This window comes from Apodemus sylvaticus, chromosome 11, assembly GCF_947179515.1.
Source record: "Apodemus sylvaticus chromosome 11, mApoSyl1.1, whole genome shotgun sequence".
Classification (NCBI taxonomy): Eukaryota; Metazoa; Chordata; class Mammalia; order Rodentia; family Muridae; genus Apodemus; species Apodemus sylvaticus.
Window position 1 is genome coordinate 19,540,925 of NC_067482.1, and position 23,110 is coordinate 19,564,034.

The 23,110-nt window shown below is 41.1% G+C and overlaps 1 non-coding gene across 1 annotated transcript; it reads right to left on the minus strand.

Annotated features, from left to right (window-relative positions):
* Positions 1-20,248: 20,248 nt before the first annotated feature.
* LOC127696897 (small nucleolar RNA SNORA17) lies at positions 20,249-20,380 on the minus strand. The gene has a single exon (XR_007980345.1). It is a non-coding gene; the product is annotated as a small nucleolar RNA SNORA17 (small nucleolar RNA).
* Positions 20,381-23,110: the final 2,730 nt, after the last annotated feature.

Here is a 23,110-nt window from a genome sequence, read left to right on the forward strand (position 1 = left end):
TGCTGGCATATGCCTCTTCTTTATGGATAATTAGACATATTCTATTAGCAATTTTTAATAGAATGTTTTAGGCTTCTAACCAAAACGAGAACCCCATAAAGCTAAGAATATCTTCCATACCATTTATTCTTAGTAAGGTACTTTAGTTTATAATTTGATGTGATTCTTACAATTTTAAATAGAATGAGTTTTTCTTATCTTTTAGGCAGATGAATGGCCCACTAGTATCTTGATCTGTTTTTTTTTTATAAGCAACCCGTCTATAATATTTTCTTGCAGCCACCTGAATGGCTTAAGATAATGTGGTGATATTGTGTTTATTTCTTAGGCATGTCCTAAGAATCCATAGATAACTAATGTCAACCATTTGGAATGGAAAATGCACAGAAACACTCCCATAACTGTTATAGATTTATGCCTATCTGAATATTAATAAGTCCTGTTTGGCTTCTTTTTGTTTGGCTTTCAGGTTAGGGAACAAGAGTCAAAGAGACAGCCCAAGACTACATCTTTATTTAGTTTCTACAGGAGGTTCTGTAAACATCTGCGGTGATTGTTGAAGTGGCCATATTAATAACTGGAATGAGCTTCAAAATGCACAGATGCAGGTCATCTGAAGATGATATCCAGTGACATGGATATCTATGTCTATCTCTAGATATGACCTCAACAAGCCCCTCAGTCAGTGGGAGCCCAAAGTTCTCCCAATAAATTGAGGCCATAGAACTAAAACATATTTTAAAAACACTGTTAGTCTTTCAGTTCATTGAAAAGGTTTTCTTCTTCTTTCATTGTTTTAGGTTTATATATTTATTTTTTAATTTATGGGTATGTATGTATGTGTCCCTGCACGAGTTTCTGTGCACTATATGCAGTACCCAAAGAGGTCAGAAAAGGTGTCAGACCCTTTGGACCTGGTGTTACAGGCGACTGTGAGCTTCCTGATTGGTGTGGGTTCTGGGAATGGAACCCAGGTTCTCTAGAAAAGCTGCAGGTGTTCTTATCTACTGAGCCCTCTCTACCATCCCCTCCTTCCACCATTTTTAAAAAACTTAAACTTTTTGTTTTATTTTGACCATAAATTCTTGAACATTGGGGAGCAAAAGGTAGAAAGAAGGCCGACTGAGAGTTAGGAAAATCTCCCCCCCCCCACCTCCGCTCCTGTAATGTTGCTATAATGGGAATCGTCACCAAGATATGAGTACTTTGATATGGTGAACAGAAGCTAAAGCATCTGAAATTATGAGTGTGTGATTTGCTATCATATGAGAGCCTCAGACACTGCCTAGGAAGAGACAGAAGAGTTTATAGAAAGAAGCGAGCTTGGTACAGTGTCTTGGTACTGTCTTCGTGTGTGTGTGTGTGTGTGTGTGTGTGTGTGTAAATTTTTGGGACACCGCACAACTTGAACCAGTCACTCCTGCTTCATTGTAGAGCCTTTTCTTTTTCCACCTTTGCTGCTTTAATAACCCTTGAATCTGAAGTAGTGGGTCAGTGGGTAGACGTTCTCTTGTTTCATCATAAGATAGGTATCACATGTTGCACTTGCCAGACACTAGACCAGCATGGCTGGTTTTCTGGAGAGTGGGTATGTGGGAGGTTATTTGAGCTTCTTTCTTCCTTCATAGTTGAAGTACACAGGGATGATGACTAAAGCCATTAATGAGATATTGGAAAGGACTCTGATCTATCCCTGTCTATGATGATCTGATCATTTGGTAAGGAAATAAAGATGAAAGGATAGCATCTGCATGAGGTCAACAGTACCTGCATGTTTAAGCCCTCCTAACAGCAGTAGAGGGCAAGAGGGATTCCTATCCTGCTTTGAGCCTGAGTCACACCTACCACTGAGATTCGAGCAAACAATGGAAGACCTAATGAGCTAATAGAGTGTGTGGTCTTGGAATTCTATTTGTATGACATGATGATTATGGAAGGCAGTTGGTTGCCAGAAGAAATTTTAAAATGAGGATGAGATGAAGAAGACAATAAGGTGTCTGTTGTAACTCTTTAGCTTTGGGTATGACATGACTGATTCAAACTTTTCTTTGGCTGCATAGATGCAATCAATGAGGAATATTTTTCTCTCCTCCTCTGCTCAAATGTGGTAGATGGAGGTGGGTAAAACCAGAAAGATTGGAGTTAACAGTGTTAGTACAGCCATTAGGATCCATAGTTTCAAAGTTAAAGCAGTCTTAATCAAGTTTGTCTGCAGTGGACCCTGCTGAGTGCATGAGAGAGAAGGAAGATCTGTGCAGGGTGTTGTAACAGTATAGCTAAGGGATTCTCTAACACAAACATGCAAACACGAAGAAAGATAAGGTTCTTTATAAAGTAAGGCATTAAAATTAACATGCTATCAAGTTGGTAAGACCTGGAAAAACTTGTATCACACAGACCTATAAAGAGTATTTACATTCAATGAAAGAAACATTCCACTTGTTCTAACAATTATCCATTCATTTTGTTTTTCTTATTATATTGGTATATTAAGAGAGTCTGAACACTCTAAACAAACAAACAAACAATCAAAGAAACAGACATTTCAACAACAAAACTCCTCAATAGTCTCTCCAACCCTGAGTCCTAGCCCAGAACTAAAATTGACTTCTGTTAAGCATTCAAAAATTATACAACTGATTTTAATCAGGAAAACATAAACAGCCTTTTAGTAACTATTTTGGTTTGAATATAATGTGCCAGGAACATCTACCAATAAAGCAAAGATAAGCCAGGCATAGAGGCACAATTATAATCCATGCACTCAATGTCAGAGGCAGGGGGATCTTCCATTTGAGGCCTGTCTGGGCTTGGTGAGCTCAAGACCCATTCGGATTATGTAACAAGACCTGTCTAAAAGAGATACACATGAGAACTACACATGAAAGAGGAAGGATGCAGTGGAAGAGGCTGAAGAGAAGGAGGAAAAGGAAGGAGGAGGAGGAAGAGGAGGAGGAGAGAAGAAGGAGGAGGAGGAAAAGGAGGAGGAAGAGAAGAAGAAGAAGAAGAAGAAGAAGAAGAAGAAGAAGAAGAAGAAGAACAACAACAACAACAACAACAACAACAAAGAAGAAACTGCCATTTAGAGAATTGTGAATAGGAAAGAAACACAGCTGACCTGGAGCTTTTCTCCAAGAAGCAAAGGTAAAGAAGTGAAAAGAGAGACCTATGCCTAATACCTATTAGGGTAGTGATTATAACTAGACCATTTTGGGGAGTATTTCAGCTAGTAACCATAACTCTCCCTCAAATCTTTAGTGGTTAAAAACAAATAGCACCTACATTTTCTTGCCATGTCATAGATAGGCTGCAGATGTGCTCTGGAGGTATGGACAAGGTTTGCTGATTCCAGGTAAGTTTATGCATAGGGCAAAAACTAACATCTAAAATCAACAAAGGCCAGGGTAAGCTCCAATTATATAAAATACAATGCAATAAGAATTCAAATGCATACTATAGGACATTATATACACGATGATCTTACAGTGTTAAAAGATATGATTTTTAGGCAACACAAAATAGACAATAGAAGAGGAAGATAGAAGAAGAAGAAGAAGACAAAGAAGAAGAAGACGAAGAAGAAGAAGACAAAGAAGACGAAGACGGCGGAAGCGAGTGATGTTGTCATCAGAAAACACAACTTAATAGGCACAAAACAAAGAAAATAATAAATCAAGATATTTACCAATGCACTGGATATTCTAGGTGGGTAAGTTATAGCAAAATGGGGGATAGTTATGGCATTTGAAGGTTTGGATTGATGGGAGGTAATGGTCTGCTGAGAATTCATCGTAACAGTCTTCTATGTATAAGTATGTTAGATCTGACATGGAGTGGACAATGACTATCTCTCAAAGGGCCTAACACTAACCCAGTACAATCTGACTCTTGGCCTGCAGCATTCTCCCTCTCCACCTCATGCTTCACAGACACAGCTTTCCTTTTTCTCTGGGAACACTAGTTCACAGCTTCCCTTGTTGGCCAAATCTAGCTGCACACAGGGAGGCAAAATGCTCTTCTGTGTTCAGTGGCTCTAGGAGGGTTCATTCCCCAGGGTCTGACAAAGAATGAGCTGGGGAGTCAGGAGAGTAATCTTCAGGAGAAAAGTTGATAAAGCCATCAAGGAAGAAATCCCCAGGTCATATCAAATTTAGCAGCCATTATGATGTAGGCTTCTGTTTAATTCTGCTCTTTGTATCCGATATAACATTCTAATAGATGATTAATATAGCATGATGCAATACGAATGTTATGCCTAGAGTTAAAATAATCAAGAATGGCCAAAAAGTGTTAAAGTAGAAATTAGGGGCATCAGGCATCTTAAATACCAAACAATTTTCCTCTTTAACCAGATTGACTTAATATTCCTCTCTCTGTCGACAGCTATTTGGGCTCTGAAATATTTTGTTTAATGTAGAAATTACGTGAAATAGTATTTTCTAATTTTAGAACATATTCTGGCCAATATAATTCCATAGTTATAATATTATGAGATTCAATTTTCAAATTCAAATTTTAGAGAAATTTGACTTCTTTATGTCTAAATTACTATTACTCTCATGGTAAATAATTGTATTTATCCTCTTGTTTTGATAATCATGAAACTGAATGTATGTAAAGGAAATGGACAGTCTGTGTTCTATACTTCTTCCCTTCCCAAATCCCCCAGTTCTTAAATTCTTTCTATCCTTTCTTCCACAATGTTCCCTGAGCCTTAGGGGAGATGGTAGAGATGTCTTGTCCACAGCTTGACCAAGAATCATCATTGATTTGTTCTGGACACCCATTCATTCTCAGTGATTTGACTGGTTGTGATTCCCAGTCCCTGTAGTTGCAGTAAAAATAAGTTTTGCTGACCAAAGCTGGAAGCAGCATTGACCCGTGAGAATAATTACAGATGCTTAGAAGGTAGTTGAGGGCTACACGCAGAAAAACAACAGCAGCTGCTTCACTATAAAAGCCCATGATCTCTCTTTGTTTTTAGTGGATTTACAATAGCAGATGTGAATCCTCTCTTGTTGAGAGTATGAAATTCAATTTTCAAAAAGCAGCTGGTTACTCCATAACAGATTTGCCAGTATTGCACCACTGGGATCTCTTGCCTCCTCAGTAAATAAATTGTTACACATAGAGTTAACAATTGAGTAAGACTATTTATTGATGACAATTCCCCTTTTAGCACTATGAGGGTTAGATAACAGGTAAGAAATCATGCCTGGCTTTTGTAAGATGGCAGCCCAACATGAGACCACATGTTTATAATGCAAGTCATTACTAACCTACTCAACTACCCCATCTCTTTATGTCCTATTTTGAACACAAACCTTGCTAAATGTGTATCTTTTAAAAGTTTATTTTTAGCAAATTTAGTCTGCCTTGAAATTTTTAGTCTATAACATATACCTCTAGAGAGGTCTCTTTGGACTCTACCATTTGGCTATTATAGATGCTGTTGGAATTAAAGACAAGTTGGCGTTGTATAATTTGGATAAGAAGGATTGATTTCTGGATGTATCTTTAACAAGATACAGCTTGTATCTGGATGTATCTTTAACAAGAGTCAATAGAATCAAAGTTATTTCAACCTAGGCAGAATTCTGGCTTATGTAGAGTTTCTCAAAACTCATTTGTTGTATATCTTAACATTTGATATAATATTAGCATAGTAAGTTTAATTAACTGGTTCCAATTAATATCCTTCCTTTTTTTTCTAAGCAAGAAAAAATTGATTTTTGGCCAGTGAGTAAGGGTTTTAAATATAGATACACCAAAACAGTTAATTATAGAGTTAAATGGGGAGCATAAAGTAAGTCTCTGCCAATTTATTTATTTTATTATTTAATATATATTAATAAAATATACTAATTAATAACAGAATTCTTTTGTGGAGGCAGTGGAAAATGTGTGTCTTTTCAACGTGGAGACTTGGTTCTAATTAAAGCCTGAGATATGGATGAAGACTTGAACACAACAAAACATTATTAATGAGGGGAGATAATAGCATCTTCATCTGCATCTTCACACACACCAAGATCAATACTATTCAAAACACTGGGAGAATAGGATGAGGAAAATTACAGACATTATACCAGGTAATGCCATGGAAACTGTGTCAGACAATTGTTTAAGCGTCTGTGGTAATTTGAATAGGGGATGGCCACCACATGCTCATGTATTTGAGTGCTTGGCCATTAGGAAGTAGTCCTTCTTGACAGGGTTTTCAAAAACTTTATTTATTTTATGTATATGAATAAACCAGAAGAGGGCATCAGATCCCATTACAGATAGTTGTGAGCTACTATGTGGTTGCTGGGAATTGAACTCAGGACCTTTGGAAGAGCAGTCATTGCTCTTAACTGCTGAGCCATCTCTCCAGTCCTTCTTGACAGGATTAATAGTTGTGGTCTTCTTGGAGTAGGTGTGGCCTTGTTGGAGGAAGTGTGTTGTGCCACTGCAGGAGGGCTTCGGGCTTTCTAATGCGCAGGCCAGGCCTCGAGTCCCTCTCTTCCTACTGCCTGTGCTTCCAGATGTAGAACTCTCAGACACCTCTCCAGCACCATGGCTCTCCGTGTGTTACCATGCTTCCCACCATGATGACAGGGGACTAGACCTCTGAACCATAAGCCAGCCCCCCGTTAAACGCTGTTGTTCTGCTCTTCACAGTAAGAGAAACCCTAACTAAGACAGTATCTAAGTAATAAAAGTTTGAGGAAGAGAAGATGTAAGAGCTAGCAGAAATATTAACAGAGGATAATTTCATTGACTTGGAGTACGTATCGTGGGTACAGTTGGAAACGAGTATCATCCAGCTTCCTTTAAAACAAGTGTGGATGTGTTCTCAGAAGAAGCTACAATTCTGAGGCCAGAAATACAAATCTAGCTTTTCTCTCTAAGGCTCACATCACAGGAGATGCTAAGCAGTGCCTGACAAGGGTCCCTCTCCTCCAGGCTGAAGGAGTTGATAGGATGTCATTTATTACTTGCCTCTACTACTGATTTTTCTAAAATAATGTTTAAATGTTCACCCTAAATGACTTAGGTTTGAGGATACTTAGTGTATTTTATACATTTATACTCCTCCCTAGCTCTTTTGGAAATTCTTTTTTTTTTTTTTTTTTTTTTTTTTAAGATTTATTATATGTAAGTACACTTTAGCTGTCTTCAGACGCACCAGAAGAGGGCGTCAGATCTCTTTACGGATGGTTGTGAGCCACCATGTGGTTGCTGGGATTTGAACTCAGGACCTTCGGAAGAGCAGTCAGTGCTCTTAACCGCTGAGCTATCTCTCCAGCCCCAATTCTTTTTTTTTTTTTAACCTTTAAGGAAATACCTTTGAAATACATATCTACATATTATATATATTACATTTCATAGTATAAGATATAGAAATTATTTATTTTTAGCCACAAGTGCAAAAACCACATTCAAAAGCTGCCAAACATGAATATTTTAGTCATAGTTTATATCCATGTTAGAATCCCATAACAATATTAGATATAGTCTTCATCACCCTGCTTGGTTCCCACAGGTAACAAAGAAACATAAATGTCCTAAGTTTATTTTCATTACTTTCAGATTCATAAGGGAAAAAATCAACCCTCTTTACTATTCATTTTAAATTTCCATTTAAGATAATGAAGCAAAGAAACCGCAAGCAAAATGTTTACCAATAATTCAGAGCAATCTAGGCAGGACAAAGGGAAACTCATAAAGAAATGAACACACTCTTCATTGATGAAACTGGGTTGCTTGTTTGTTTGTGGTTTTCTGGGTAGCTTTGACTGTCCTTGAACTTACTCTGTCCAGGTTGTCCTTGAACTCACAGAGATCCAGCTTTCCAAATGCTGGGATTAAGGGCATGCGCCACCACCGCCCAGCCTGAGTTTATCTGTGGCAGGAAATCTCATGAAAGGCCCCTCTGCCATCTTCCCATGTAAGTAAGAGATTGAAGGAAATCTGTGAGGGCACAGAAGGAAATGTGACCAGGCATGGCCTCAGGTGGTGACAGGTGTTCTTGATTGATGACATTACAGATGGAAAGCAACTAGTGACAGTCAGGTCCCCCAGGTGATTTATAAGAACATATTTTGAAAAAGACAAGTGCTCCTGTGTAGCGATAACATTGAGGAATAGATTCCTTAAGAAATTGACCATCTAGAACATTCCAGGGGAAATCCATCCGGGGAATTCAATCATGAGATATTACACAACAGAGATGTATTAAGAAGAGAACAGCCCAGAGGTTCTTGAAAGGTCAGTAGAGCCAGTGAGAACAATCATGGGAGGAACAGAACAAGATGCCCATTGCTCCAGCTTTCAGATACTGATGTCCTTTTGTACATTCTTTAAAAATGTTAGTTAATTGAGAATTTCATAAAATATATACCCACTCTGAACTGTGTAACATTCAGCCCCCAAAGTTTCTCCTATCTGACATTCTTGTGGCACTTTTCCACTTCTCTGAAATACATTCATGTATGCTGGCACACACACACACATTTCTACGTATACACATATCTACATCCATGTAGGAAGTTGTTTATTCTCATAAACACTCTACAGCTTAGAGTTTAATGCCTCTCTAGATTTTTAAAAATCACCCACTTTCCTGAGTCTGTAACTCAATAAGTAAAGGTAAGACTAAATATGAGATTTCGAGGGAATCGTCTCAGTGATTTAAAAGCTATAGTCCCCAAAAGGAGAAACACAAGCTGGTTCAGTTGCTTTTGTCATATCAAGGTTTTGGTGTCTCTGCAGTGGTGAACTTGGAGCACGGTGGTAAGATGCAGTGAGCCTTCCTAAGCCAGTACAGACAAACCCATCAGCCAATAGCATAGGGTTGCACTGCGCCTGCACTTGGCTCTGGCTTGGCTATAGCTGCAGTCACAGAAAGCTTGTGGAAATCTTGTCAGTGCCTGTGTGGAGCGGTGCACACTGAAGAGACACATCTGTAGCCAGGGACTGACTGTTTATTGTCACTGAGAAAGCAGACTAAAGTAGGACTTTAAATTATTAAAGGACTCAGGCTTCACTGGGAATCAGAAGGAAAGAACATGTTTAAACAACTAATAGATCATGAGTGTAAGGAGAATGAGTCTCTTAGGTAACAACAACTTAATTGAAAATAAAATGTCTTTAGGGACGAGTGCCTTGGAGAACGTGGCAGAAAGGACAGGGTCAGGGAGCAGTGACTGCGGCTGTGTTCATACCATTTCTCCTCAGTGGTTGAAGACAAATGTCCGCAGGTCTACTGCGTCAGAAAGGGAGGCACCGTGACTTTGGGGTGATGCTGAGAAGATGGACACCAGGAAAGGGAACACTGGCACTTGTCACTTGTTGACCTCTCTGTTCAGGTCACTATTCCCAGGCTCATTTGGAACATTACTTGGTGATCCTAGCCAGACTACAAATGGCATGGAAATTAGTCCACAGCGTGCTTGCTTTCTTCCCATAACGACTCTCATGCTGTTAGTGGTCTTGTGTGTGTGCTCCCGGGGATTTCTGGGTTTTGAATACAAAATCTTGGCTACTCATCTGACTTTAGTATAAGAGCAGCCCACCTTCAGACCAAAAACCTGAGGAGGAGGTCTGGGTAAGCCCTGCAGGTCACAGGGTCTTTGAGCATGAAGTGCGATTCCAACGATGATCTCTGATAGCCGTCTTCCTTGGCTCTGTGGACGTGTGTCTCAGAAGGCCACTGCGTGCCTGGGAATGGAAGGCCTATTGAGGACAGAGTCCAGTCAAGACCCCTTTCCACTTGTTAGCTGTTCCCCCCCCCCAGTCAGTTTGTTGGTTTTCACTCCACTCTCAAACCTCCTTAGGCATACAGAAAGTTGGAATGATTCACAATTGCTTTTTTGAATTTTTCATTTCTGTCTTGCAGGCAGTTATCTACCAGACTGGCTACCTAAAATGGTTAAATATTTCTGAATCTCTTAGATTTTTTTTCAAAACAGTTGAGCATGATAAAGAACAAAGAAATATCTGTCAAGGGAAGTAGAGCCCACAGGAAGATGGTATGGTCAACGGAAGAGCTCTGGGCCTCTTTGAACTGGGCAAGCTCTGACAGCTCCTTGGAACTTGAAAGCTTTCTTTTGGATCATGAATTCTTTTTTCTTGTAACATGGGTTTCAAGAGACTATAGTCTTGGAGAGGAGAGGGGGATAAATTATTCTATCTATGCCAGAGAATCCAAGCCAGAGAGGAGGGGCTGATTGTTAAAGATTCAGGATTTGCAAACCCAACCTGTGTTATAGATGCAGCTACCATGAGAAGCTAAAAGATGAAAAAACTTGTAATTAAGAAATATTTTAAACAAAGATAGTGAATACTAAAACACCAACACTCTAATCATCTTTCTGTATTTTGTTTTCTATGCTTGAATAAAATCATTTACAGTTAGGCATGAAGGCAGAAAACTTGTGCTCTCAGCAGTTTTGGAGGCTGAGGGAGGGAGATAGGGTGCTTGATCCTGGAATTCTGACTGTGAGCTGCCATGTGGATGCTAGGAATGTAATTCAGGGCTTCTGGAAAAGCAGCAAGGGCTCTTAACTCCTAAGCCATCTCTCTATCTCCCTGTTTGTTTTTAACATTTAAGAATTTCTTTCTCCTTTGTCACAAGCTTCCTCTCCCTTCAAAGTTTAATACACAGAGAATCTGTTTTAATTCTCATGTTGGAAAAATTTACAAGCAAATTAAACAGAAAACAATCACATTCTACCTTAGATAACACCATACCAACTTCTTAACATAGTTAAGACTGGTTTTATTGGTCTCCTAGTTAGCTTTGGCTAGCTTTTGACACCACCTATAATCATCTAAGGGGGTGACAACTAGAGGATTGACTGTGAACATGTGTGTGTGTGTGGGGGGGGGGCATTTTTCTAACTGATGTAGAAGGAACCAGCCCGCTGTGGTCAGTACCATCCCTAGGCTGTGGGGGAGGGGCACTTGCGGGAATCCAAGGCTGCATAAGAAAGCTAACTGAGCATAAGTTATGTAGTAAGCCAGAAAATAGCATCTCTAGCCCCTGCCATGGTTTCTGCTTCAAGGTTCTGTTTCACTAGAGTTCCTGTTTGCCTGAGTTCTTGTCCTGCCTTCCTTCTGTGAAAACTTATTGATCCATATGGAATATAGAGCTAGCCTTAGCACATTGTTCTTTTTTTTAATATTTTTATTTTTCTATATTCTTTGTTTACATTCCAAATGATTTCTCCTTTCCCAGATCCCCCCTCCCCATATGTCCCATAAACCTTCTTCTCTCCATCCATTCTCCAATCACCTCCCTCCTTTTTCTCTGTCCTTATATTCCCCTCCAATGCTAGATCAATCCTTTCCAGGATCAGGACCCTCTCCATACTTCTTCATGGGAGTCATTTGTTATGCGATTTGTGCCTTGAGTATTCAGAGCTTCTGGGCTAATTAATATCCACTTATCAGAGATTGCATTCCATGTGTATTCTTTTGTGATTGGGTTACCTCACTTAGGATGATATTTTCCAGATCAAACCATTTGCCTAAAAATTTTGTGAATTCATTGTTTCTAATTGCTGAGTAGTATTCCATTGTGTAAATATACCACATTTTCTGTATCCATTCCTCCTTTGAGGGACATCTGGATTCTTTCCAGCTTCTGGCTATTATAAATAAGGCTGCCTTAGCACATTGTTAATCCCTAACGATAAATGTAAGGTTAGTTTGTAGAAGGAAGCACCCATGTTTGAAAGTGATATCTAATTGATGGGCAGACAAAGTGACAAATCAGAGAAAGATTTGACATTATGAGTCAGAGATAGGATATGTCCAACTAACAGGGGAACAGCAGAGGAAAGAAAGGCTACTTAAGAGCAGGCTACTTAGGAGCAGAGCAAAGAGTGGGGGAGGGTGGGCAGTGCATGTGCGTGTGCGTGTGCGTGTGCGTGTGCGTGTGCGTGTGCGTGTGCGTGTGTGTGTGTGTGTGTGTGTGTGTGTGTGTGTGTATGTGGCAGTTTTACAGAGACAGGTTGCACAGAGAGCAAGTCAGACACAGGTGAAGACAGAACAAGCGAGAGAATGAGGAACCAGAAGATCAGAACATCTTACCGGTGTTAGTGTGAGGCCAAGCAGAGAAACTGAGTGAGAAGCCAAGAGAAGTCAGATTGAACCAGTGAGCTTGGAAGATTAGATTGTTAGGTAGGATAGAAACTTCCAGGCCTGTTTGTGTATTTGCACAGTGTGAGTGCCGCTCTGATCTCATACCTTCATTGCAGGAAATAAAACATTTACAGCCTATAAGAGGAAATAAACCTTTTCCTCCACATCAACAGAAAGAAAACTAGGAAAATTAGTAAATTTTAGTTTAAACCATTTTAATTAATTAATAAGCACCTCTAATGGTCTTTGTAGAGTATGAGCCCTATAGATTGCTAAGGACTGGTGTCCTTTATTCAGGGAACCCACTTTGAATTGCAATCTTGAATGTTCTTGGTCACACCAATTGTATTCATTACTATAATTATATAACTCAAATATTTCTGCAAAGCAGCAAAGCATGGAGGGTGTCAGACAACAGGTATTTACTTATATGGAAATTAAGTGAAATATTTTGGAACAACTTTAAAAAGAAACAGCTAAAAATGATGTCACATTATGCTCATCAAAGTATTTGGAAAAGACTGTAACCATGGTGATTTGGGAGGCTTTATCATGCGTTTTACTTCATTAAAGATTTTTAAATGCCATTTGAAAAACCCAGAAACTGGAAATCTTCATCAAAACCATCGATGTGGCTTATGTAAGAAGGCTAGATGAAACACCCACCAGGCGTGCATTCTCAGGGGAATTGGTATTTTTATCTGTTTCATTGTGTTTGTCTTATATCAAAGTGCTGGCTGTTAGTCTGTGCAAATGTATTCATGTGAACATGAAAAATTCAGTTGATTTAGACAACAACAACAAAAAAATCACCTCTTGCTTTTGCCTCTCCCAAACGCTTGTTCAGATGATTTCTCCAGTGATGTCCTGGACTCTGACCCATTAGGAATGCTCTGACAGCCCAGACTCCAGCTCCAGGCTATTTGGTACTCTGTTCTGGCCTCTACCAGTACATGCATGCATGTACACATACATACATACATACATACATACATACATAACACACATAAATAACTATGTAAATCTTTGAATTGCATTAACTGTTTCCATTTTTTCTGAGAAGTACATATGAAGACAGGGTGCCCAGCACATTTTCTGTGTTGGCAGCTTTTACAATGTACAACCTTTCCACATGATTATAATAGAAAGTGTTAGTTGTTTCCTGGATTATTTGTGGATTCTAAAACCTTTTCACCACACATGTAACTAATTTATCCCCATTTTATGAGCATTGGATTTGCGATTAGCTGCCTTTAAGAACAGTGCACTGGGCCTCTGGTTTGGAATGTGGCAGTCATTTCTGCTTCTGTAAGGAAAGGGAAGTCCACTAGAGACCACCTCCTAAGTTGCCACTGAACCTCAAAATGCTTGCCTGCTGAGTTGTGTGTGTGTGTGTGTGTGTGTGTTTGTGTGAGTGTATGTGTGTGAGAGTGTGTGCTGTGAGTATGTGTGAGTATGAGTGTATGTATGAGTATTTTGCGTTTGTGTGTGTGTGTGTGTGTAATTTTACCTGGCTATCCCATCAAAGGCCAGATATCATTTCCAATAGAGGGGACAATCATTTGGGTTCCCATTGGATTTTGGCAGCCTGGCACACATTACATTCAATTCAGGTTTAATAGCAAGCATTTGTTCTGAAAATCAAGGCACTCGGTTATTAAATGCACCACAATACATGCTTAATCAATTATTATATTACTAGAAAAGCTGACTTCCAGGAGGAGGCTACCTCACAGACTTTATAGCCAAATTTGTCGTGGGGGGTGGTACCAAACCTTGTGGAATGTGCAGCAGGGTTTAACTCCCAGATCGCCAGGCTAGGCACATATTTATCAAGTGTCTCTGTTGACAGATAATGAACTCCCACAAGACCCAAACTTAGTCACCAAAGAAAGTTGGAATGCCAGAAACACTGTCAGATAGCATTTTAGCATGCTATATTTTTCTCAAAAATGCTAACAGAGTTTGGTTTCACTGTGGGGACCTACATCGTACCTGATATGCAACTGATTCTTAGGAGTCTTCAGTCTCTTTGTGTATATGTGCAAGAAGGCAGTGTATTATTAAATGTTTTCTTTAAAAGATGTCCTACATATGCCTCGAATGGTCCCTACAAAATTTTCCTTGCCCAAAATAAAAATTTAAAAGTGCCAATGCAGGGGCCTCTTTAGATTCTGTTGGTATTGTGGAAGGCTGCTGTAGTAAAGTGAATATTGAATTGAGAAGCAAAAATTAGAAGCTGCAAAATCATCTTTCAGAGACTTAAGGTTACCTAGGAACAAATAAATTTGCCACATGGCAATAAAATGGAGAGTATCTGGGGCAGGGTCACCGCCATATCTCATGCTGATGGGCATGAAATGGCATCATGGCCACAAAGTAACCAATGTAAAAGAGTATTCCTTAGCCAGAGCAAGTGAAGGCTGGTTCTAGAACTAGAACCTTCAGGTACTAAAAGAAGTATTAGAAGGTAGATTTTGCTCTTTAACTTGCTAACACACTATACACACTCAGTAAGCACATGATATCACATTCATCTGGCCAATAGTTATGCCCAGGGTCTAAGAACAGGGACTCTGCCATGTTCAGTTGATGTCCTTGGGAAACCTGATCTTTTCTAGGGGAGATAAACAATGGGAGGGAATCTGAGGGGGGAAGGAATGGGTCTGGGGACTGAGGGCTGGTGGGAGTAGTGGAGGGAGAGGAAGCTGGGGTCCGAATGTAGTAAAAATTAAAAAACTATGGAGTCTGAAAACAAATTACTGCTACTTGAGATGGCTTTCTACTTCTGACACCTGCAGTTGTCCGGCACTTCCATTTTCTTTACTGGAAAATGGTTGGAGTCATCATCCTGTGTGCACATGGGTGCATTGCAGGTGGAAGTGAAGATCTGAAGGTTGACCAGAAGAGCGTAGGGTGTGCCCGATATGGCCCTCGTGACTAATGCACAGTTGTCACTATGTGCATTTTTGCTTCCCCTTGCTGGAACCTGGCTGTGAGGTCTTTGGGGCAGTGGCCCCACAGTGTCCTTTGTATTGTGTGGAAGTTGTGCGTGCGCTGAGGAGTTTTGCTTTTAATTAGAGAAGCCTCTTGTGTGCTGTGTTTTCTCTCCCTCCCTGGCATTTGGTGGTAAGTGTGCTGTGGTGGGGATTAGCAGGTCAGAGGGATGGCAGAAGCAGGCTGACAGCTTGATGCTTCCACTGAAAAGTTTTCTGTCTTCCTCCTCCTCTTGCCTGCTGTGAGGCACTGAATGAATAAAGGGGGGGACAGTGGCCTCTGGGTTGAGATCAAATGCCTTGGAATGTGTGAGGTAATGTGAGAAAGAGAATGGAGAGATTTGGTTGTAAGAGAATTTTAGAGACATTACAGCTATTGATTTCTCATCTAGCCCTGGGGACCAATTAATCTTGGAGAGAATTCCCAGGAAGTTTGGGGTTAACTGATCCTCATGGAAATCAGACAAAGAGAACCAGAGTTCTAATGAAGCCCCCTGGAGCATGTCTCACAGGCACTCTGGCTTCTGAGGTCTTTATATTAGCTGTACTTTTATTGTGCCATTATTATGTTGTACATAATTATGATAATGACCATCATGGCTGACATTGTGGGATTATGACTTATTCATCTGTACTTTTTCAGAACCTCACATAATACCTTGCAAATAATGGGTATATAATGAGTGCTTGAAAAAAGAAATACAGGAATACAGAGAAAATAGGAGAGAAAGAGAGGGAGGAGGGAAGGGAGAGACAGGAAGAGAAAGGAGAGATGAGAAGAGAAGGCAAAGGAAGGAGGAAAAGAAGGAAGAAGGAGGGAAGAGGAGAAACGCAAGAGAAAGGGGGAAATAGGAAAGGAAAGAGGTGGACAGATTGAGGGAGGGATACAGAGGAGAAAGGCAGGAACATCCAGACTAGCACTTATCTTTAGAGTTGCAGCAAATGCCAGAAAGGTCTTAAAGATTCCTACAAAAGGGATACAATCTTTCCCAATAGCACCTCTCAAAGTAACAGTACTGTTTTGAACAGAGATGCCAGGAAACCCACAGCCCAATTCCATCTAATAACTACCCTGGAAGGTTCAGTTTTCAGAGACTATAATGCATGTTAAACAAGAGGCAATCTAATGAGATTTAGACAGCACATAGATTTAGAAAGGCCATGTTTGCTAGTAGGGAAGGAAAAAGAGGTCGAAATTCTTAACATCGGAAACAGTATAATAGAAATGTCATTGCATTATTCTTCGTGTGCTTCTGAAGCACAGACGGGAACTTTTCATCTATTTCTAACTCTTTGGTAGATTATGAGAAACAAGCCACTGCACTTTGGCTAAGCCAGAGCACCTTTTCACACTTTTCTTAGTCTCCTGAGGCTGGTGAGTTGCTTATTGTTCAGCAGTTTGCTTTCCAAAAGGAGTCACTGTAATGAGACTTTGGAAGCTAAATGTGAAAAAGCTCATGAATTTGGAAGCAAACGTGCTTTCTGCCTTTTGAAGACAAGTTGACTCCAGTTCCAGGACTGGCTCAGCACACTGCAGCTTCCAACGCACATTCCTGGTATCTTAGCTCAACTTACGAGGAGGTCCAGGCAGGCACCAGTTTCCAATGCTACTCCTCCTAGCAGGCAAAGTCACCTAACAAAAGTGGTCTGACAGTGTTAGATACCTGCTAGAGATAAAAGGAGAGTGGAAGAGAAACCCCTAATATCTTCGTGAGCGTCAATACAAGTCTGATGTGAAGATATTATTGGCAAAGGGAACCATGAAACTTAGTTCTCTTAAACATCAGGGCAGTGCAGATATCTATTTTATTCTTGTGCTATTTTTAGGTTGGCTGAGCAGATGTGTGAAAGAGGTCAAAGACATGTAAACATTCATAGATATGCACTTCACACATGTGGAAGGTAGCTGCCTTAGGTTAATCCACTAATTTCTTTGTGAGCGTCAATACAAGTCTGATGTGAAGATATTATTGGCAAAGGGAACCATGAAACTTAGTTCTCTTAAACATCAGGGCAGTGCAGATATCTATTTTATTCTTGTGCTATTTTTAGGTTGGCTGAGCAGATGTGTGAAAGAGGTCAAAGACATGTAAACATTCATAGATATGCACTTCACACATGTGGAAGGTAGCTGCCTTAGGTTAATCCACTAAATTTCACTAAAAAATATTTTGAACACATAAAAATATACTTTAATAGAACTCTTAGCAGAATTCTTGATTTTTTTCCCCTCAAAGTTGGGAATAAAAGCACACACACTAGAACTCCCTTCTTTTCACTTTTTTCAAACATGGTGATCACACCCAAAATCTCATGCTTGCTAGGCAAGCATCCTACTGCTGAGCTACCCCCCAGCTCTTCCTTTCCTGGGTAGAGACTTCCCACTTTCCATGCCCTGTCACTCATAACTATGCACTATGACAGTGGCACATGGATTGTCTATGTACCCCCAGAAGTGCTGGCCACTGTTGCTTACCTTTTTTTTTAAACAGCTAAATGTTCTTTCTTGCATCTTCTGTCAAGCTGGCTTAGTCGTCATAAATTCCTTAAATATGTTCTTAACATGGGAAACTTCCCTTTCTCCTTTGATTATGACTGATAGTTTTGCTGGGTATAGTAGTGTGAGCTGGCATCTTTGTTCCTTTATAACTTATAGAAAATGGATTTTATTTATTTATTTATAGTCGATATGTTTTTTATTTACATTTCAAATGATTTCCCCTTTTCTGGCTCTCCACTCCCTGAAAGTCCCATAAGCCCTCTTCCCTCCCCCTATTCCCCCATCCACCCCTTCCTGCTTCCCTGTTCTGGTATTCCCCTATACTGCTGCACTGAGTCTTTCCAGAACCAGGGGCCACTCCTCTGTTCCTCTTAGACATCATTTAATATGTAGATTATATCTTGGGTATGGCTTTCATGGCCACCACTGGAAACTTTGCTGTTGTTCTGATGACTCTGCTTTTGTACAGGAATTGTTCTTTCTCATACTGCTTATAAAATCCTTTCTTTGCTCTGGACATATCTTCACTATTATATGATGTTAAGAGTTATGGTCTTATTTGGTGTTGTACATATTTCATGTCTTTTTAAAAAACTTCAAAAAACCCCTGTTTTTTGTGGATTTCACATCATATACCTCCAATTCCACTTATTTCCCCTCCCTTCATACCCACCTTCCATCTTTACAATGTCCCTCATAACCAACAAAAAACCATTCTCATTATGGAAGCTGTAGTGTGGCACAGTATGTCCCACAGTATACCCTCTTGCCCACATTTCTTTGCTTGCAAATGTGCATTGCAATTACTCGTCGGTCTGGTATGAGGCCTCTGGCTTCTGCTACTTATTACTGGAACCTCACTGGACTCCTTTTGGATATCCTGTTGTTGCCCTGTGTTATGTAGGTCCTGTTTTAGATCTGTAGGACTGGCTCCTGTGTGTACTGCAGAAGTTCATTTATGGGGTAGGCGGTGGGGTGGACAAATTCAAAGCCCTTGATCTAGGCCTGACAGGTATCTGAGCTTGAAAGCCTGCTGACTCCCCTCCTCTCATGTTTTGATGTGGGCTCTCCAGCAAACCCTATGTACAGGGCCAGCTCTAGTGTGCTGCTCAGGCAAAGTACAGAGCCTGCTCTCCCAAGTACTGCAACAGATGAGGGGCTGGGACAGCTCTCCTGCTCTCAAGATTCCAGGGCCAGCTTTCCTACCTCCCATGGGCAAGGGTTAGGGTGGGCATGTCTCCTTTGGCCACGTAGCCAAAAGGTAGGCAAGTTGTAGGACCAGCTCCCCCATACTCACTCCCTCAGAGCCTGTTCACCAAATACCCTGCCATCAGGCTCAGCTCTTTTGTGCAGCCTGGGTGAGGTGTAGGGCCTGCTCTCCTGAGGGCTGTAGTGATGAGGGAGTAGGGGCAGTTCTCCTGCTCTCATGACCCCACTGGAGCCAGCTCTCCCCTCACTACCCTTGCAGTTGTTGGCCAGAGCAAAAGGGAGGGGAGGGGATCTCTACCACAAGAGGCAGGGCCAGCTTTCTCATGCACACACCTTTGGGCCACTCACTTGTGAACCCCACATCCAGAGCCAGCTCTACTGTACTATGCAGGTGAGATGCAGGGCCTGCTCTCTCCAGTGCTGCTGCAGGTCATGGGCAGAGATGTCTCTTCTCTCATGACTCCATCAGGGCAAACTCTCCTGTTTATTATAGGTGGCAATGGATAAGAAGTGGGGGCTGTCTCTTCCTCACCCATGTCACCACATGGCAAACAAATAGTGGGGCCACCTCTCCCATGGTCATGCCCTTGGGGTCAGCTTTATGGAGCTGTCCAGGAGAAGGTGCAGGGCTGCACTCCTGAGTGCTGTGCCTGGTAAAAGGCAGAGACAGCTCTCCTGCTCTCGTGACCCAAGGGCCAGATCTTCCACATGCAGCAGATAGTGGTGGGGATGGAGGTGTATTTCTTTCTCCTCCATGCAGGCCACCACAAAGGAAACAAGCAGCCTGCTCTCCTGAGTATAGCTGGCTAGGAGTGGGGTCAGCTCTCCTGCTCTCAAGTTCCCAGGGCCAGCTCTCCCACAATGCCCAGGTTAGGAGTGGAGCCAGTTCTGCACAGCCTTCAGACACCAGCATGTCCCCTGTAGCAGCCCAGATCAGGAATGTCCATCTGGCCTTTGGTGGTAACAGACTTCTGGCTGATGCAAAGTCATGGACTCAGACATGGCCCCAGGTAGCAGCACCCCACCATGGTCCCTCACAGCATTGCTACCTACTCAAATCAGGCTGTTCCTCACTACCTCTGAGTCTCCAGTTCTGCCTTTCTTCATTGTGCCCACATCCTTCCATGTCTCTCCTTTTTCCATTTCTCCACCAGTTACTTGCTCCTCTTAGTGGTGGCTGGGATCTCTGCATATCTGGGGTCATCTCTGGAGTGGTCTCAGAATTGGGATGCATTATGACACTGGGCAGGGGTTATCTCCATGGCTCCCTGTCTGGGCCCCATGGTGCCAGTTTTGTGGTTGTCTTCCACCTGGGGCTGTGGTCCCAGGTAGTCTCTGGGTTGCTTCCTAACTTGGGAGCCTGTTCTATGTCTTAGAACTGTTGTCTACATGAGGCTCGCTTTTCTCAGGAAATGTTAGGCTACTAATCTTTCAGATGTTCAAAGGTCAGAACACTGAGAACAGACATAGCCTTTCTCCTCTCTGCCACCTACTGATGCTCATGTGACACAGAAGCCATACTTGCCATGCTTCTAGGAGCAGTGTCTCTTATATCTTGATAGACATTGCTTTCCTTAGACTAGGGAATTTTTTCTATGATATTGATGGTATTCTCTGTGCCTTTGGTCTGAGCTTTTCTATTTAAAGAACCATTACTAGAGACACTATCACACAGCAGACTTCTTTGTCATTTTGCTCTTGCTATCTTTCTACACCCCACTCCCATGATCCCTGGGCCTTAGAAATAGGGGTTATGTTGTAGATATAGTCATTCCTCCCACTATCTGTTAATCTCTGCATTGTATCAAGTTGTAGTTTTCTGTTATAATATCCTGTATAGGAATTTAAATCCAGCAACATGGCTGTTTTGACAAGGAATCACAATCAAAGACCTAGGTCTGTCTGTATGATCTGGCTGGAATACTGACTGTCAGGAACCAGCCCAACACCAGGTACTGAGGAAAATAGCATTGTGTAGGATCAGCAGATTTTAGGGGGAAAACCCATAGTTTTGCAGGGGCTAAAATTGCTTACTTATAATAATATTTGCCTTTCTTAACTCTTTGCTAGTGTGAGACTAAAAGCAGTAGGCTTCTGGTAATAAACTTTTGCTGGCAGCAGCCTGGAATTAGGAGGAGCCTAATTGCTAGTGCTCTGGTCTCTTGGCATGGGAGCCCCTCACTGCGCAGGTGAGAGGCTTGGAGCTTGTTAACTCTTTGTGAACCAGAGAGCAAAGAAGATGAAGAAAGGGCGAATTCAAGCACACATACATAGACACACACATCCTATTTGGGCCCAACTACCTGTCTCATTACTCCACAAGTGTTCATGCATATTTATATTACATACAAATATACCTACACATATATGTATAGACAAACTAACATATATTGATATACATTAGGTATATGTGTATACCAAATGGGGGACAGAGCCCCCCAAGCCACACTTTATTCCTTCTCTCTAGCCTTTTTGTACCTTTTAAGACAAAAGTTCTTTAGAAAATTATCTCATAGAAAAAAATGTTACATAAAAGGGGAGTTACAGAGGATGTAGATACTAAGTTCAAAGCAGTGTGTCATTCTATAAACTCATTATAAATTCAAAGCAACAGCTTCACATGACCTTCATTATCATAGTGCACACCTGTGACTTCATCCTTAGATAGACCTGACCTAGAATGAATGTTTTTTTTTTTTGGTTGTAAGTCTGTTTCAAGCCTGATTTCTTATCCTAGTGTAACTAGCCCATGACACACAAAAGTTAGAGAGCCCCATTTGCAGCTTTTCAGAGCACTGGAGATTATGTGTATGAATTTAGGAATTCTATAAATTCATTATCAGGGATTATGAAATCATCAATTTCTCTACACAGCATTAGTACATGTTAGCACATCTACATGGATCTGCAGAAAATCTTCCCAATAGGGTGTGCTAATGCCCAGGAATCGTTAGTCTATGTAACAGTGACAGGAAAGGCATATCAGTAGCAAGAAGCATTCCTGGAATAAAAACAAAATCTCTGAAGGCTCTGCAATTCAGAGCTTAGCCATTGCAGGCATGCAAAGCAGTGGGCCATCTCAGGAAAACTTACTTGCATGCCTTTATTCTTCCCTAGATGGCTCCTGACAAGAGGCTCATCCTTAGAACACACTTTTAATCCCAAACAATAAAGGTAAAATTAGTTTTTAGAAGTCAGCACCATGTTTGAAAGTGATGTCTACCCGAGGGACAGACAAAGTGATGAATCAGAGAAAGATTTGACAGGATGAGTTGGAAGTAGGATACACCCAAGTCTCATGAGAACAGACAGGAAAGAGAAGCTATTTAAGAGAGCAGTTCAGGGAGAGGGACACAGAGGGAGAGGGGAGGGGTTGGGAAGAGGGGAAGAGGGAAAAGGAGAAACACACACACACACACACACACGAGAGAGAGAGAGAGAGAGAGAGAGAGAGAGAGAGAGAGAGAGAGAGAGAGAAAGAGAGAGAGACAGAGAAGTTTTTACCAGTTTTTACTGGTACAATTTTACAGAGACAGGTTGCATGTGAAGACAGAATGAGCCAGAGAATAAGGAATAAAGAGTCATAAGATAAGAACAGATTGCCAGAGATAGTTTGAGGTCAAGCATAGTAATTCAGACAAAAGCCAAATGAAGCCTGTTTGAATCAGTCAACTTGGAGAGGCGGTGGTATTAAGGGTGTGTCTGTTGTCAGGGGCTATCTAGGAATGACTGAAGGCATGCAGGTAAGTTTTCTGGAGATGGCCTACTGCTTTGCATGGCTGTAATGAGCAACCTCTGTGAATTGCAGAGCCTTCTGAGATTTTTATCCAGAGAGCAGCTGAGTTGAACCAGCCAGACAAAGTTCAGAAAGAGCTAGAAAAGGTTAGTTTATTTAGCAGTACCCCTCCGAGATGACAATTAGATCTGACAAACAAAAGTTACAATTTCCAATGCTACACAGAAATGTTCCCTTGATAAGGAATGAGAGCTATACTTATCTGTGAGTATAAGGATGCATTTTGGAATATAGTTAGGAATTATGCTCAAGTACTAAATTGGCAGTAGTAGTTTCTGTTCTAAGGTCCATAATTTCACTTATAACAGGTAACTGTCTAGCTTTCAGTACCAGGCATGGTTTCCTTTCTGTTGAGTTTGTCATACATCCAATTAGAAAGCTGTTGGTTATCACCAAAATAGGAATTGTACCTTAGGAATCTCTTGCCGTGATGGTTCTTGTGGTTCATAGGAACCGCAGGTGGATATACAGGACTAT